This window comes from Nuphar pumila, chromosome 14 (assembly GCF_984573655.1).
Source record: "Nuphar pumila chromosome 14, dmNupPumi1.hap1.1, whole genome shotgun sequence".
Taxonomy (NCBI): domain Eukaryota; kingdom Viridiplantae; phylum Streptophyta; class Magnoliopsida; order Nymphaeales; family Nymphaeaceae; genus Nuphar; species Nuphar pumila.
In genome coordinates, this window is record NC_143262.1 from 70,428,520 (window position 1) to 70,447,450 (window position 18,931).

The window sequence follows — 18,931 nt, forward strand, 5'->3', positions numbered from 1 at the left end:
ACTCCTTATGAGTTATGGACTGATATAAAACTTTTTTTGTCATATATACGCATATGGGGATGTTCAGCTGAAGCTAAATTGTATAACCCACATATAAAAGCCTTTGATCCTAGGATACTAGTAGATTTTTCATTGGTTATCCAGAAAGATCAAAGGGCTTTAGGTTTTATTATCCATCTCACACACCATAGATAGTGAAAACAGATAAAGCAAGATTTCTTAAAAATAGTTCTATTGGAATAGATGCATCTCAATATTTCAAATTTAAGAAAATATAGGATTTAGGTTTCATACCTATGAAGGATAAGGGCCTAGTTTTTCCTACCATTGTTCCTTTGGATAATACTAGAAAAAATCTGGCCATTGAACATCAATCTCAAATAGAATAAGTTATTGATAAGGATATACAACAACAATAGGATGCAGTGGTTCATTTTGAACCACCTGTAGTACACGTATGAAGATCTATGTGGACCAAGAAATCTGTTATCTATTCAGATTATGTGGTGTATTTGCAAGAGCCCAATGATTTTATAGACATTGATGATGATCTCTTCACCTTTGCAAAAGTCATTGAAAGTGATAGATCGACACCTTGGATCAATGTCATGAAAGTAGAGATTGACTATATGGCAAAGAACCAAGTGTGGGATTTTATACTTCGACCTGATGGAGTAAGATCTGTTGGTTGTAAGTGGGTCTTTAAGACTAAGACAGACTCCAAAGAGCATGTATAGAGGTAAAAGGCTAGGCTCATTGCAAAGAATTTTACACAAATAGAGGACATTGATTATAATGAAACTTTTTCTACTGTCTTAACTAAGGAATCATTGAGGATAATCATGGCCCTCATAGCTCATTTTGATTTAGTGCTACATCAAATGGATGTGAAAACTGTCTTACTGAATGGGGATCTGGAAGAAGATGTATATATACAACAACCTCCCAGTTTCAGTGTAGATGCCTCGAATCATTTAGTTTGCAAATTAAAAAAGTCAATTTATAGACTTAAACAAGCCTCCTGCCAATGGTATAAAAAGTTCAATCAGGTAATTTTGAACTTTTGATTCACTGAAAACATTGTTGATCAGTGCATATACCTTAACGCTAGTGGGAGTAAGTTCATAATTTTGGTTTTATATGTTGATGATATTCTTCTTGCAACTAATGATTTGAGCATACTACATGAGACAAAAGATTTTTTTCCTTTTATTTTGATATAAAAGGCATGAGTGAGGCCTCATATGTCTTTGGAATTGAGATCTGTCGTGATAGAACTAAGGGTGTCATTGGCCTATCTTAGAAATCCTATATACTTAAGGTTTTTAAAAGATATGGGATGAAGAATTATTTTTCTGGTTCGGCATCCATAGTGAAAGGGGATAAATTGAGTCTACAGGTCTATCTTCAGGATGATAATAAAAACACTCAGATGGCAACTATCCCATATGTTTTGACGGTTGAGAGTTTACAGTACGTGCCAACCTGCACTTGATCAGATATTTTATTTATTATGGAAATGCTTGGTAGATATCAGTCTAATCTAGGTATTGTGCATTGAAAGACGACAAAAAAAGGTCATGTGCTATTTGTAAGGAACAAAAGACTATATGCTGACCTAAAAAAATATTGACCACCGAGAGATCATTGGATATTCTGATGCAGACTTGGGAGGATGTCTCGACAGTAGAAAGTCTACTACTAGATGCATCTTCCTACTAGCAGGTGGTGCAGTCTCATGGAAAAGCGGAAAGCAGTCTACAATTGTTACTCATACCATGGAGGTGAAATTCATTGCTCTATATGAGACTCTAGTTTGTTAGAAATTCTCACTAGTTTTCATGTGTTTAATAAGATAAAATCTTTTCAACATTTTGTTTTTATACTAGTTGTTGTTGTTGTTGTTGGCATCATAGTACTTGCAAAAAAAAAAAATCAGACTGTTGTTTGACAATTGGTAATTGGGTTTTCTCTGATACATAGCATATTTGTTGTTTATTATTTGTTAATTGTTATTAATGAGTTACTGTTCTTGATTACATATAGTATTTTACATTTTTTGTAATGTTTAGAATTGTAATAATGTTTTTTTTAATTTTATGTTTTCTCTTATTTTGTCAATTTGACAATTCTTTAGATATTTACCAAGATTTTATGAGGAAAACAACTTTTCTAAATATCTCTTGAAATCAAGAAATTCTCGATAACGATATTTGTGAAGGTCAACCTTGTGACCAACTTTCATAAGATTGAAGGCAAAAACAAGCAAAAGCAATTACAATAGGCAAACACAATCACGATTTATACTTTTTTCATGTTTCTACAACTTTGAAAAAGTATGGTGATTGTGATTTATAATCAAGGATCCGAGAATCAATATGCAAGTATCCAATCTATTATGAATCGGAAACTTCATGATATAAGTGTGAAAATGGACGCTAAAACTTGACAAATATATTTTAAAGAGTGCTTGAAATTGATTCTTTTTCTTAAAATATGCTAATAAAAAATAAAATAAGTAAATAAAATGCTAAACCTAAAGAAGTTTTAGGTTAATGCGCTTAGATATCCAACCAGTTGACAACCAAATTCAGAACACATGCCATGTGTGATCCATCTGGGATAGGTCCAACTTGGTCTTAATCCAAGCATAGTTGACACCATGGATATGAGTCTTGATCCAGATGAACATGATGCTTGAGCTTGGATCAAATATGATATGCATGTGCACGCACATACCACAGCCAGCTAGTTAGAGGGAAATGCCAGGGGTTAAAGAAAAGCAAAAATGTTGACAGAGCCTAAGATCACGAGAAAACAACCAAGTTATAAGGACCAAAAAACACACTAATTCTAAATTGGATGTGAGATGAATCCATTACAAGATAAAAAAAATATCCAAATCTAAATAAAAAGTGAAATAACCCTAAACTAAACTGGATCCAAAGGGGTCTTTTATGGACCTAGACTGTACATTGATCTGCTCCAGAATCATTCGGTCAAGGTTAGAGAAGATTTTCCTTCGAGTCTGGATCTCGGTTACACTTTTTCCAATTCTGTTCCACCCATATGAAACAAAAGTTGTTGCAACTTTTGAGGGATGCAGATCTGCTAGCATCAATGAGATCGGATGCAAAGAATGCCCAAGCAAACGCAGATTAATGTAGAGAAACAAATATATAGATCGACATGGGTCAAATTAGAAAGATTCATTTTAAGATGCACTTGGATCCAATTAAAATCAATGGGATCCAAGTGTTCCTTAAATGGATCTAACTAGTCTTGGGTGGGTCCGGGGTCATAGGGTAGGGTTTAAGGTTAACTTGGTTTGTATTAATCCTGGAGGTTTAAATGGGTTTCAGACATGAATTGGTAGGTTTATGTAGATTTTGGTTCAGATTTGGGTTCAAAATAAGATATGGCTGATTCTTTTTCGGTTGGCAGTTTGCCATGGTCCGTCTGGTAAGGGGAGAAGTATGGAGAAAATGGTAAGGGAAGAGATGAATGATGGCTGGACGTTTTTGGATAGCTTGGGGGTAGGTGCGGTCTGTCAGATCCAGTTGGCAAGCTATTGCTGACTAGATATTAGAAGGGGTGGTGTCCTTGATTCTCAAGATGGGGCTCAGTCAATAAATCATGGTTGGCAGAAGCTAGGATAAAGGGATGCCTGTACTGTAGGGATATGCTTTGGTTTAATTTTTTGTTGATTTGAATGTGGTAGTTATTCTGCAAACATCCGTTCCAACGAAGCACATCAATCTCATAAACCATGTCACCCACATTCTTCTTTACTTTACTTTACTTATATGGATCTGCACCATCAAAGCAAGATTAATAAAGAATTGCATAAAAATTAAAGAAAATACCAAGTCTCCATCCAATCAACCTCTTTGGAAAAATCCCTATAATAAGTATTTATAGGGAACACAAAAAAAAAAAAAACTTAATTCAAAATTGAATCTGAGATGGATCCATTTTATCCAAACCTAAACAAAAACTCAAATAGAGGGATCTCTTATGGACCTAGATCGCACACTGCATCAAATGTTTAGTACTTTTTTTAGGTGAGTCAAGTTGATATTAATTAGAAAGAGGTTATATCAAGCAAAATGGGGAGGGATGGAACCAATTTTTCTTGGATTGTTTCTCCAAAGTCTGGATCACATGTAAATTTTTGCATTGGGGTAATGTGAGGTGCCATCGCATGCATTGTGACTGCTTGTTAACGCGGAATGTGTTTCATTAATGTTTATTTTAGTTAACTCTTTTTACTTTTTCACAAAAAACTAGAACGCGTTAATCGTTTGGATGTGGTTGTGGTTGTGGTTGGGGTCATCCATTTCTAGGATTTGTCAAGCATATGATTATCAATAATCGATTGAATAATGTGCATGACAACAGACACAGACACAAGTCATAGACCCTAAACATGTACCCCATGCACGAGATTTGGGATCACATGGACCATGGCCCTCCACTCTGCAATTTGCCAAGCAGTCATGTCTCCCTGTCTTCCTTAAGATATGCATGAATCTGCAGGATGCAATAATTAATGGATTCCATGCCTCATTATAACATGCATAGAGGAAATACAGCAGGCCAACTTATATATGTCTGATGTCTCTATGATCTTATTCATCGTGAAGCATCTCACCACCACCGAAAATTAATAATGACCCCTCTCCCGGGAAGTCAGTCTGCCAATCATTGAGGTTTGGCTTGTAGGGCTGGCTCGGCTCGGCTCGGCTCGGCTCGGCTCGGCTCGGCTCGGGAAGAAAATCTGATTGTTTAAGCCCTGCTAGAGCTTTTGCCTAGGATTGGCTTGAGTCGAGCTGGAGCACATCTGGGCTCGAGCTGAATACCTTTAATTTAAAGAAGTAAGATTTTAACTCATGTCATTTTCAAAGATAGCTAATGACTTATCCATTAAGATAAGAGCTCTTTTTGAAACGATATTACGATCAAAATAAGAGAATATATAAAATTTAATTTTTTGTATAACTATATTATAACGGAGCTTAATCTGAGTTGGTCGACGCCAGTTCAAGCTCAGCTCGTTTAAGTATACTGAGCTTGAACCCTTATTCAAGCTCGACTCATTTATTTTTTTGAATGAGTTTGAGTCGAGTTTAAACGGGTCTAGCCCGGGCTAGCTCAGCTCATTGTGCATCGCTAGTCACATCCAATTAACAATAGGATTTGGTTTTAGTGATTTATGTCTAAATAAGAATTGCACCTCTAAATCCAACAAGAAAAAACTTTGTTTATATGCACATGTATGTCAGATTAGGTTAAGTAGCTAATTGGATCCAGATTTGTTAAGAGATTTTTTATCCAATTCCGAATCTCTCTCTCTCTCTCTGGTTAAACATAAGTGCATGCCTCACTCATTTGAAAGTATACATGGGCTTCTAGACCCATGTAGTAGAGTTGGCCCCACCACATCCTACTTTAGGTAGGTTTTATATATGGTTGTGAATTTCACATGATAGCATAATCCCATTTTCAAAATCTTGACGTACGACAGAGGTGAGTACTTGCATAAATTTATACTTATTTACTCTACAAACGACGAAAAAAAGAAGAGCCCTTTTTTCATTGAAAGATGGATTGTGGATATGTACATCTATAAATCCGTTTTAAGAATGGATTACGATTTTTTTTTTTTTAATATATGATCCATCTATACGGATACGGGTATGGTCCGAATAAAATAAAATATAAAATATAAAATCAAAATAAATAATAATGTAAGCTGTTCACCTCATTTTCGTGCTATTGTAGTTCAATTGGATGGAAGCTGCGGGTTCGAACCCCGTCAGTCCCGTCCTGCCCTGGGATAAGGGGTATGAGAAGCCCGTAGCAATGGACGCCTGTTATTGGATGCTTCTTTTCGTCGCTGATCATGCACCGATCAGCAGCCGAAAATTTTTCAAGTTAAAATGGGCATTAACAGTGGTCGCAACCACGCTAATGCCCATTTTTTTTTCATAGCATTAGCGGCGGTCATGACTGCTATTAATGCACTGATTTTGCGCAAATCAGACGCACAACGCACCTCCTACCTTCGTTCGATGGGGAAAACCCATCCACTGTTACTGGTTTTCTCTTAAATGGCATGAAGAGAACAGTTAATTGCTTGCCTTTGAAAAATGTTACCTATACAAACGAGGCTGACCCAAACGCTGTACTAGCCAAGAGCAGTTACCATCACATTGTATATATCATCCATTATATTCAATCCCCACCGCACCTCACCTCACCTCACCTCAAAACCGTGAGATATGTGAGAATTGAACCCTTCAAGTGTGATGCGTGATGGCGTTGGAATTTACCATCATATATAATATGATAGGAGCTGGCGCTCTAGTCCGAGCCAGCCAAGTCGTGGACGGGACAAGCACCAAGGCATGGAAGCCGTTGGAGCCGATTTGGAGAAAAAAAAAAAAAAAGAAGAGGACTGACATGCACTCAAACAAAAAAAAGAAAAAAGAAAAAAAAAAGATTTCATAGAAGTCGGCAGAGAACAAGGACTATCATGGGTTTCACGAAAAAGATGTGGCCGAACCCAACACACGCAAACTCTAGCATTGATTGGAATGGTCCGTGTGGGCCCCCAACTTTAATTTGTTGGAATTCCTAAGACAACCTTGCAATCAGGGATGGCAGTGGAGTGGGGCGGGGCGGGGGATAAGGTCTCCACCTCTACCCCCCCTCAAGATTAGAACCTCCATCCCTGACCGGGATGGATTTTAACCTCCACCCCCGCCTTCATCCACGTTTCATGTCCTCCATCCCCGATTCAAACGGGGATGAGGCGGGACGGGGCGGGGGATAAGGTCTCCACCCCTGCTCCGCCTCAAGATTAGAACCTCCATCCCCGACCGGGATGGATTTTAACTTCCACCCCCGCCTTCATCCACGTTTCATGTCCTCCATCCCCGGTTCAAACGGGAATGAGGCGGGGCGGGGCGGGGATATTGCAGGGAAAAGTGACGGGGATGGGGATGAGGTGGGGATCGGGGCGGGGAAAAGTGTCTGTCCATCCCCGCCTCCATCCCTGAACGGGGATGGATTTTAACCTTTTTGTCCCCACCTCCACCCCCGTTTCATACCCTTCATCCCCGTTCCAAACGGGGTGAGGCGGGGCGGGGCCCCGCTTTCCCTCGGTCCACTGCCGTCCCTACTTGCAATTGCAAGAGCCTTTCTTTATAATCAAATTGGTTTTGGGCTATAACCAGATACTTATGATTTAACTCATAGTTACAATCTTGTCTCGGAATTATCCTGACAAAAGAAAATCATGTATAAATAAAAAAAAATATTTGATAAATTTACAATTAAAACATGAAAAAGTTAAATAAAATTATTATGCTGATGATAATGAGATAGTCGTAACAGATGTGATTCAGAATTTCTCACGAAATTTATTTATAGGAATTTCGAGGCCTGTAAAATTTTGACAGTAAAGTCAGAGGAAACTTCACTTTGTCCACTCTAAGCTGTATTTGCGAGGTTGGTTTGACCAAAAAAAAAAACTTTAAAATTTTGTTCGAATACCACTAGTTAGGTCCATATATGGGCGGATTCACAAAGGAAAACCAAGATTTAAACACCCTGATTTGGTACTAGAGCATTAACCTACTATAAAGAATTGGCTCAGTCGGCGTGAGCCCTTGCATGTTGGCAGATGGACTAGAACTTCTGTCCATCTTTAAGACAGTCTTCCCCATATCTTACATCTATCTGTTGTAAGAAATGAAATGGTTCGAAAGATCGATGAACCAATGGAATGCCTTATGTTCTAGCAGTAGAAGTATAGAACACTTTCACATGATGCCACTTAGGTAGTGTTTGGATTCACCCACTTAATGGAACACAGACCAATTAAAGTTGATTCACACCATGTTGACAAATCTCAATAATACTTAAATTCTAGAAAAGCAATGTTCATGAACTAGGGCTAAGTATGTTTTGGTAATTTTGTGAAGTGGGGAATAGGAGAGGGTCGTGGGTGCAATATCAAATCATGTGCATCTATCCCTTTGAGTGTTGCGACAATGTTTCACATAAGGCTGATCCTTGTCTCTTCACTTGGTATCTTTCAGTTTCTGCTTTTAAATTTTCCACCCACTGTTTCATTGGGGCCCCTTTTCACACCAAAGTTGTTCACGTGAACCTAAATATTGTAGGTAAACAAGTTGAAGAAAAAGATTTGATAGAATATTTAGCATACAAACTTCCAAATAAGGTAGCAACCAGCAACTAACATATACCAAGGAGTATTTTACTATATTATTAGTTATGACAGAAGCATTTTACAGATTAAGAAAAGAAAATGTTCGTTTTTAATATTTTTAATATTTTATGATATTTTAATAAAATATATTTATATTTATTAAAATATCATAAAATAAGTTATTGATTACAAAATTGAAAACCATGCTTTTGAAAAAATTATAAAAACCATTCCCTTGTGTCTTTTTTTATATTTTTTGTTTTTTAAAAAACTTTATGAACTCTTGTGTGAAATTTAAGAGCATGTGTGTTAGATTGTATACGTATGTTTGTGACTAGGGATGTCAACAGCCCGGACCAAACCCTATAGGGTCCGGGTATGGTGATAAATAAGAAGACCCGATTAAGACCTGGGTCCAGATCCGAAAGTCCAATTAATATATGGATCTGGGTATAGTTTGTGAAATTTTATACCGGTCTCGGGCCTGACCCGAGTTCTAATTAAGACCTGCAATTTTTCAATGTAAAAATAATAAAAAATATTATTTTACAGGGTATCGGGTCTGGGTATGGTTTTTCTTATAGTGAACCCGATTAGACTCGAGTCCGAACCCGATACCATACCCGAAAATCGGGTCCAAGTCTGGTTCCACTAGGTCCGAAGCAAACCTGACCGGTTGACACCCGTATCTGTGACATAGTATCTGGCCTTATTTTGGGTAGCATTCATATGTGGTTGCTTCAATATTGGTAAAGAAGGGTTGACAAGTAGGGAATTTGGTAAAGCCAAGAGGCTATGGCTGCGTGCGAGGCTTCTTCATCGGGGGCTTCAATGGGATCCTGGTGATCGTCGTGCAAAGGAGCATGGGAACCCTGGTCTGTCATCTTCTGGAGCCACGAAAAAGCAGTGGTTTGAGGTGGGTTAGGGTGCAAATCGGCTCCTTCGGATAAGAGGAGGTTTCCCATGGAGACAAAGGAGGTTAATGGCAAGAGGAGACCTTCTCTTTCGGTTCCTAAGTACGAAAGGATGATCAAACCTTTGGCTTGCTCCTTGCTATCCGGCTTTGCAAGGGAAGTAAAGTTCAAACATATGGAATATAAGTTCATCTTCCAAAATCTTCCAGTCACCCTCAAAGAAAAAGAGATTGAGATAGAGAAACAGCGTGTTTTTATTCAAAAACTCGAATATGATGCACTCATTAGGTTTTGTTCGATGTGTGGGTCAACTTTTCATCGTGAAGGATCTTGTTTGAGGAGAGTAATTGCCTCAGAAAAGATTGCTGGTTGTAAATGTGATGAGCATGAAGGCTGGCAACAGGTTAAGAAGAAGAAGGTATGGAGGAAGGAGTAGGTGCCCACAGAGCAGGGGTTTGAGGGGAATAAATTATCTGTTTTTGGAGAGGAGAGGATGAAACTCAGGAGGTACCTCATAGGGAGGTAGATCCACATGGGGAAATGACGATACTAAATGCGCACAACGAAAGAGGAGAAGCACGACAAACAAGCACACAACACACGCGATTCAATGTGGTTCAGATCCTAATGATCCTACACCCACAGTAGCCCTCACCCACAATTGTGAGAGGCGTCCAATATTGCTGGCTATGTCCACAATAGAAGATGTGGATAATGTTAGGACCAAGAAAGACTGCAGTGGATTTTCTATCATCAGGTGAGCCAGCCGAGTCAGCATTCGAGAAAACGGTGAGTTAGACAGAGTTGGACGATCATAGCAGCAACCCAAAATAAATTCTCTTGTGAGATAACACAAAATACTCTTCAGAGTGGGTTGATGCATATACCGACTGACCCAATTGACTAGAAAGGCAAAGTCAAGGTGAGTGGGTCACATACTGGAGAGCACCCATTATACTGCGGTAGAAAGTTGGGTTGTGGAAGGAAAGCCCATCAGACGTCAGCCATGGGGGTGCTTATTGGCTTAACACCAAGCATAGATGTCTGGTGTAAAATGTCAATAATATACTTGCACTGAGAAAGTAGGAGACCATCTCCAGTGTGAACTTATATTCCCAAGAAATATTGCAAGGGGCCAAAATTCTTGACTAAGTCATTGAATGAATGTTTATGACAAGAATATCATCAACATATACACTTAGTTTTAGTTTATGCAAAATGAAGAGAGAGGAATATGGTATCCAAAAGGCAGACTTTATACTGCTCAAAAGAACCATCACTATACGACCTGAAAATTTTGAGAAATTTAAATGGAATCTTTTCTTATTAATGCAAAAATTGTGATTCTTTGCTAAATTGACATGTGTGATTGATTTGTGTTAACTTGTTATTTGCCTAATTAATTTTGGTACTGGTTAACTTATAGATAAATTAAAAACTTATGATTGATTATCAACTAAATTAATTTGCTAATTAGTTGGTTAAATTAATTTGGTAAGGGGGCTAAATATAATGTAAAATCATAATTAACTATGCAAGTTAATTAAATATTGGTCAGTAGAAAATAAATATTACGTAAATAAATAAATCAAATTAATTAGTCTTATTGGTTTGGATTGGATCGGGATCTAATTGAAGATCCAATGTGAGTTGACTTAGTGTGAGAGATTCAAAACAAAAAATAATAGAAAATAATATAAATAGACAACAAAAAATTTGATAAAAAAAAATTTAAATATTTTGAACTTTGGGTTTGGATTGGACCAATCCATTCTCAATGGGTTGGATGCAATCCATTGTTGGACCCTCCCTGCAATGGGCATGTAATGGAGGGGGCTCCTTGGATTTCATATGAAGGTGGTGGAAGGGAGGTGGGGCCCACTTGATGGAGCCCCTTACCTTTCCCTTCACCCAAGGGATTTCCCCCATACAAATTCCCATGTTGTAAGGGTATGTTCACATTTTCATAGAAAATTCCTAAAGTATACAACTACTTTTTAAAGATTTTTAGCTAGTTTCTATTTTGGTGAAAGTAAGAAAAGGTTGTTTTTGGAAGAAGGAAAAAGTAGATTCCCTTGGAATGTGTTTTCTTCAAAGTGGGGCATAACTCAAGCACCACCCTTCATCTCCCCTCAATCTCTCTTATACATCCATCTCCACCTACCTTACCCTTCCCCTGTTTCATGATTTTGAAGACGAGTCAAGCCAACCCCTCTCATTCTTTTTTTTTTTCTCTTATTTTGTCTCCCTCCCTCTCCACCAAATTTTGTTTGAGAACTTTGGAGCTTCCTCAAGCTCCTCCTCCAACCGGTTGCAAGCTTTAGTATTTGGCATTTCCTTACCTCTTGCTTCATTAGTGTTGTGTGGGGTGCCTAGAGGGAACTCCATCCTACACATTTTTAAGAGAAGGATCTCTCTCTAGTATGTGGTATTTTTCATCTCATCAATGTAAGTAAATCCATCTTTCATCTAGTATATAGATGCTAAGGCATTCATCTATTCATGTGTATATGCATATGAGCGTTTGTATGAATGTCTTTTCTCATTTTATATCTTTCCTTAGATCCTAATGCACATGTGGTTGTTGTCGTACCTAGATGCATGTGTAGAGATTCACTTTTATGTGGATGCATATGTATTTTATATAGATGCATATGTAGAGATTTATTTTAACGTAGACGTATATGTATTTTATATAGATGCATATGTAGACTCATTTTTAGGTAGATGCATATGTTGAAAGTGCAGTAGGATCGAGGCAACGAGCACTAGAGGGGGTGAATAGTGCTTTTAAATATCGCTGCGGAATTTTGATGGATTTTGCAATTCGCAAAGCAATCACACAAAGAACACAATAATTTATCCTAGTTCGGTCTTTCCCGACCTACATCCAGTCCCCAAGCAAAACCAGCTTGAGATTTCCACTATCAACCTTGTGTAACTACAAGATCATACAGACCAAATCTGATCCCACTTTCAGTAATACACCTACTGAAAGCAAACAACTCCTTTAAACCAAGGAGTCTTTCCTTTTATAGAAAATTAAAATAAGTAACAACTTACAAAACAATCTACGAGCCCTTCTTATGAATGCAAATGAGATGCAATTGGCTTTTGAGGTTGTTGGAATACTCTACTCACGAATTCACTGTCTCTCAAAGAAATTTGAGTGAAAAACTGAAGTGAAAAATATCAAGTGAGTGAGAAACTGAATATGAGTGAAAAACAAAGAGTAATTCAATGTAATTGCATTCGAATTGATTGCTTTTGAGTGTAGAATGCACTCATATTTATAGTTGAAAGATTCCATATGTTAAGGGTATGAAAGGGTGTCAAAACAGTCAATTTTGAATGATCAAAATGTTTGAAAAATGAAAAGACACGCCTTTTAAAAGTTTCAAGAAAAATGGCAAAATTAGTCGACTGGAATAGTAGTTAGTCGACTGATAATTAGCTATTAGTAGACTGACAGTTATCGTCGGTCGACTAATGTGTTTATCGAGCCATTTGAAAATCTGAAGTTTTGAAACTTAGTTGACTAGACAAAAAATTAGTCGACTGATAATATCATCAGTAGACTGAAAAACCTTTCATTCGACTGCTGCTAAAATTTTCTTAAAATACATGTTTTGTCCGGTCGACTGATAAAATCATTAGTCGACTGCTGCTAAAATTTTCAGAAAACAGACATTTTGTCCAGTCGATTGATAAAACATTTGGTCGACTAATTTGACAAAAATGACATTTTGTTTAGAAAATTTGGCGCGAAAGGATTAGTCGACTGGTGAGTCTATTGGTCGACTAATAAACACGAAAAATTAAATAAAGAGTTTTCTAAAAAGATTTTCATGAAGGGTTCTTTTAGAAAAGTTTTTCTAAAGACTTTTTAGGTGAAATGCAACTGAAATATGCACTCTAAGTAAGACTCTTACAAGAATCTAAGACTTTTAATGAAGTTTACATTTGCACACTAGTCTTCAAAGATTCTTCATCGAATTCTTCAATGTTTGTCATATTTCTTCATTGCCTTAGCTAAAATGCAGTTGATTCACTTGTTCATCATCAAAACCTTGTACTTGAAGTATCATGTACGACTTCATTGTCGTAACAATCTCCTTTTTTTATGATGACAAACTAATCAAAGATAGAGCATGTAGATGCATAGATGGAGATTTTACTCTCCCTATCAATATGCTGCAAAACATTAAAAGTTAGTACATTCAAAGCACATATATCACATATTGATTGGTTTGCATTTCCATCATTATTTCATGCATTTTTAAAACTTTTTCATAAATGCAATTTTCAATGTTTTCACATGATGTAATTTCCATGTCATGGTGCAATATGCAATTTCTATCTTTTTTTCCTAATTTCTCATACAAGTTCTATCTTTTTCTCTTAATTTCTCATACAAGTTTTATCTTTTTCTCCCCATTTTGTCATAAGCAAAAAGAGTAAGGGCAGACATAGCATAAGCAAAATGTAAGTTCAAGTTCAAAATACTACAACCCATAAAGTATCAAAGTTCAGTAAGGACAATAAACAAAGATCAGAAAAGTTGGTTGAGCATCTCCTTGAGTTCAGTAATATCTTTATGAATTGAAGTAAGTTGTTGAGTCACATCTTCATGAAAAGTGTGTTGATGCAGCTCCAAAGCTTCCATTCGATGCAAAACTTCATCATTGTCTTGACTAGTAGAAAATTTCTTTCGTTTGGCTTGAGATGAAGGTGTCACAAAAGATGGTGAGGGTTCAGAAAGTGATGGTTCAGATGGTTCAGTTTGATCAAAGTTTAAAGGAGGCAGATATTTGGTTTTCATACGTTTAAAAATAGTTTGATCAAAGAACTCCTTTTGTTCAATATATTTTTCATTGGTTAAGGGTACTTTGAAATGTCTGAAAATACAAGTAAGAAGATATCCATACGGAAGAAAAGGTTTTTGTTTCCACAAATTAGTAAAATACACGTTGGCCCAATTTACAGAAATATTTCCAAATAAGACATAAAGAGTCGTAGAGAGATCTTTGGAATAGTAATTAAAAGAACCAGTTTTAGGTAGAACATTGTGGGCAAGAATTCGTCCAGCAATGTGTGCACGAGTTTGAAGATTGGTATTTTTGAAAGGAGGACAATGAGGTGCACCGGGAAGAAGAATTTGTTCAAAAATTCTTTCATCATTAAGTTCAATAGTATTGAAAAGAGTTTCTAAAGGTGGAATATCTAGGATTTGTCCAAGCAGTTTAGAATCAAACTGAATTTCAACATCGCGAACAAGAGAGGAAAGAATTCTAGTTTCATGATCAATTTGTAAATTTGTGTAAAACAAGTGGATCAGAAAAGGATAATGAAGGGGGTCTGCACCGGCATCAAAAAGATGTGAAATACCTGGAAATAATTCTCTGATTTTGTAACGAGAAAATAGATGAAACAGGACATTTCCGCCTAGTAAAATAGGAAGTGCAGAAATTGATCCAAAAAATTCATGTAAAAGAGGATTTCTGAGTAGTCTGAGAGAAAATCCATGACGTTCTTGTGGTGTAGTTGGAGGACAACTTTGTGCGGATGCAGTCTTCTGAAGAGACATGGTTGATAAGGAACGAAACAGATTCACCTAAAAAAATTTTGCAGTTGCAGAGAGTGATCGATCAACACAGTCGTTGAGAAGAACAGTTGGAGATGGTGTTGATGTCGGCTTCCAAATGCTTTAAAAATGACGTCCGACGGAAGGAAGATGTTGTCCGACGTCGTGGCGGAGAACCAATGCAACAGAAACACTTTGTGCAAAGTGAACGTTGTGCCTTCTACGATCAAGATCGTTGGTAATGGCCAAAACAATCGACAGTAACAACCCACTGAAAAGGGATGTCGATTTTCCACAGATTTTACGCAAGAGGGAAGAGGCAAGGAGGAGTCTGTCTGCTACAGAAATAGAGGATGATGCAGTGGCTGACGGCAGGTGAGAGGAGGCTGCCACAAGAGGATTTCGGCGAGAACTGAAGATGCACCGGTCACGACAAGAGGATTCTGGTGAAAAGGGGTTCGAGCGGCACTTCGAGGAATTTTCGGAAGAGACAGAAGAGAGAGAGAGGGGGGGGTTTGTTAAAAAGAAACCCTTTAAAAAGAAAAATGAATGGGCGTAAAAAATGAAACGGTGCCCCTTAAAAAAGAATCGGGTATTAAAAAAATCCAAGGGGTATCGGGTCCCTTCAGTTGAAATTTAAAAAAAAATATCAGTCGACTAGAATTTTATCGGTCGACTAATAAAGTGTGATTCTTTCAAAAAAAAAATTCAAACATCAGTCGACTAGAAGTTTATCGGTCGACTAATAAGGTGCGATTTTGAGATTTTGTTCAAAAAATCAGCATTTTATAAATCTAAAAATGAGCAAATGCCTAGTTCTCTCCTAATTCTCATAAAATCTTCATTTTTAAGTGGTTTAGTGAAGATATTGGCATGTTGTTCATAAGCGGATATAAAATTTAATGAAATGTCTCCTTTTAACACATGATCTCTTAAGAAATGATGTCTAACTTCAATATGCTTAGTTCTTGAGTGCTGAACAGGATTTTTCGAAAGATTTATAGCACTAGTGTTATCACAATAAATAGTTGTTATGGAGTAATTCAAACCAAAATCTTTTAAGGTCTGTTTCATCCATAGTACTTGTGAACACGCTAAACTAGCTGCAATATATTCTGCTTCAGTTGTTGAGAGTGACACTGAATTTTGCTTTTTACTAAACCAAGAGACTAAGGAATTTCCTAAGAAATAACAAGTTCTGCTAGTACTCTTGCAATCAGATTTACTTCCTGCAAAATCTGTATCACTATATAAAACTAAATCAAAGGAAGATGATTTTAGGTAAAACAAACCAAAATTTGAAGTATCTTTTAAGTAACGAAGAATTTGTTTTACTGCAGTTAAATGAGATTTTTTTGGATTAGCTTGAAATCTAGCACACATACAAACACTAAACATAATATCTGGTCGACTAACAGTTAAATATAATAGAGATCTAATCATACCTTTGTAGAGCTTAGTATCTACATTTTTACCATTTTCAGCGTTATCAAGAGAAGTAGTTGTACTCATAGGATTTCTTTTTTATTTCGATGAGTCCATCCCAAACCTCTTGAGAAGTTCTTTTGTATACTTAGCCTGGTTAATAAAGATTCTTTCTTCAGTTTGCTTTATTTGAAGTCCAAGGAAGTAGTTTAATTCGCCCATCAAACTCATTTCAAACTCTTTCTGCATAGCTTTAGCAAATTCTTTACAAAGAGAATCATTAGTAGAACCAAATATTATGTCATCAACATAAATTTGTACAATAAGAATATCTGAATTAAGATTTTTAATAAATAAAGTGGAGTCTACCCGACCAATGAAAAAACCAGATTGTTCTAGAAAATATCGTAGTCTTTCATACCACGCTCTTGGTGCTTGTTTAAGTCCGTACAAAGCTCTTTTTAATTTGTAGACTTTTTCTGGATATTTCTCATTTTCAAAGCCTGGAGGTTGCTCTACATAAACTTCTTCATTGATGTGTCCATTTAAGAATGCACTCTTAACATCAATTTGATATAACTTAAAATTCATGTAACTAGCAAAAGCAAGCATTATTCGAATTGACTCCAATCGAGCCACTGGTGCATAGGTTTCATCAAAATCTATGCCTTCTTCTTGATTATAGTCTTGTGTTACTAGTCTTGCTTTGTTTCGAATGACTGTTATTTTCGTCCAGCTTATTTCGAAAAACCCATCTTATTCCAATTACTGGATGATCCTTTGGTCTATCAACTAGATCCCATACATCATTCCTAGTAAATTGGTTAAGTTCTTCAGACATGGACAAAAGCCAAAATTCATCATCACAAGCCTCATTGATATTCTTTGGTTCTATTTTAGATATGAAAGCAATATTTGTAATATGTTGCAATTGCCTTTTAGTTTGGACACCACTCTTTATTTCTCCAATAACTTGTTCATGTGGATGATTGGGAACTTCTTTCCAAACCGGTTGAAGAGGAACATTTTCTTGAGAAGTACTCTCTATCAAAGGTTCTTCTTGAAGTACAACTTCTTCTTCTTCGCTTAGAGGTATAACCTGCTCACAATTCTCATCAAATGCAACATGTAAAGATTCTTCAATGCAAGATGTTCTTTTATTAAAAATACGATAAGCTTTACTTCTAGAAGAATATCCAAGAAATATTGATTTATCTGATTTTGAATCAAACTTATCAAGATTATCTTTGGTATTTAACAAGAAGCATTTACTACCAAAAATTTTGAAATATGAAATCTTTGGTATACGATCATAATACAATTCAAAACATGTTTTATGTGAAATTGGTCGAATAAGAACACGATTTAAAACATAGCATGATGTATTTATTGCTTCAGCCCAAAAGTATTTTGGTAAATTTTTATCTTGAAGCATGGTTCTAGCACATTCTTGCAAAGTTCTATTCTTTCTTTCAACAACTCTATTTTGTGGAGCCACTCTAGGAAAATCAAAGTTGTGAGATATATTATGTAAATCACAATACTTTAGAAAAGATTCATTTTCAAATTCACCACCATGATCACTACGAATTTTAATAATAGATGTAGATTTTTTATTTGTAATTCTTCTACAAAGTTTGGAAAATTCAGAAAAAGCATCATTTTTGCTTTTTAGAAAAATCACTCATGTAAATCGAGAATAGTCATCTACTATAACAAAAGCATACTTGCTATCATTCAAACTTTGAATTCTAGATGGTCCAAATAGATCTAAATGTAAAAGTTTAAGAGGACGTTTTGTTGAAACTATATCTTTTGCTTTAAAAGAACTCTTGATTTGTTTACCCCTTTGGCAAGCATCACATAAGTGATCCTTCTTATATGGTATTCTAGGTAGGCCTCTAACAAGATCATTCTTGGATAACTTGGAAATAATTTTAAAGTTAACATGTCCAAGTCTCTTGTGCCATAACCATTGAATTTCATTTGAAACAATAAGACATTTTTCATTAAAAGTGGGTAACTCATCTAGATAAAGTTCATACACATTGTTCCTTCTTTTACCTTTAAAAATGATCTTTTTAGATTAAAAAACAGAAATTAAGCATAAATCATGTTCAAAAGAAACAAGAAAACCTTTATCACATAATTGACTAATGGATAATAAATTATGCATTAAACCATCTACTAAAAGAACATTTTTTATCAAGGGAAATTTTGGATTACCAATGTTACCAATATTGATTACTTTTCCCTTGTTATTGTCATCAAAGGTGACGGTTCCTCCATCCTTACTTTGGAGGGTGGAAAATAACTTCGGCCTTCCAGTCATATGTTTGGAACAACCGTTGTCCAATATCCATTTGCTCCTTATTTTGTGTACCTACAACAAAATTAGAAGACAAAGCATTTGACCTTTTTCTATTTTTTGGTCCATGAGAGTTAGTCTTAGGAACCCATATCCATTTGGATTTTAGTTTCCTTTGATAATAAATATTCTTTCTGTAAAAAGATTTAGCATTTCTAGAGTAATCATGTATAGGCTTATAAGCATTATAAGTTCCATGATTAGATGCATTTCTACTAGAAAATTTAGTTCTTTGAACAAATGGTTGAGAATATTGTCTTTGATTCTTCACCACATAGTTTGGTCTATTTTTAGTATCAAAGAAGCTATATCCCAATCCGGTTTTATTAACCGTGCATCTTTGAGAACCAAGAAGTCTTTCTAGATTCTCTTATCCATTTGTGAATTTAGTCACTATAGAA

The 18,931-nt window shown here is 36.1% G+C and overlaps 1 protein-coding gene across 1 annotated transcript in view; it reads right to left on the reverse strand.

Moving 5' to 3' along the window:
- Positions 1–7,218: 7,218 nt before the first annotated feature.
- The window catches only part of LOC149816934 (uncharacterized), a 79,731-nt gene continuing 68,018 nt past the window's right edge, over positions 7,219–18,931 (reverse strand). Inside the window, exon 4 of the transcript XR_016427592.1 lies at positions 7,219–7,287. The gene's annotated coding sequence lies outside the window, so the exon portion shown is untranslated. The remainder of the gene's footprint in view (positions 7,288–18,931) is intronic.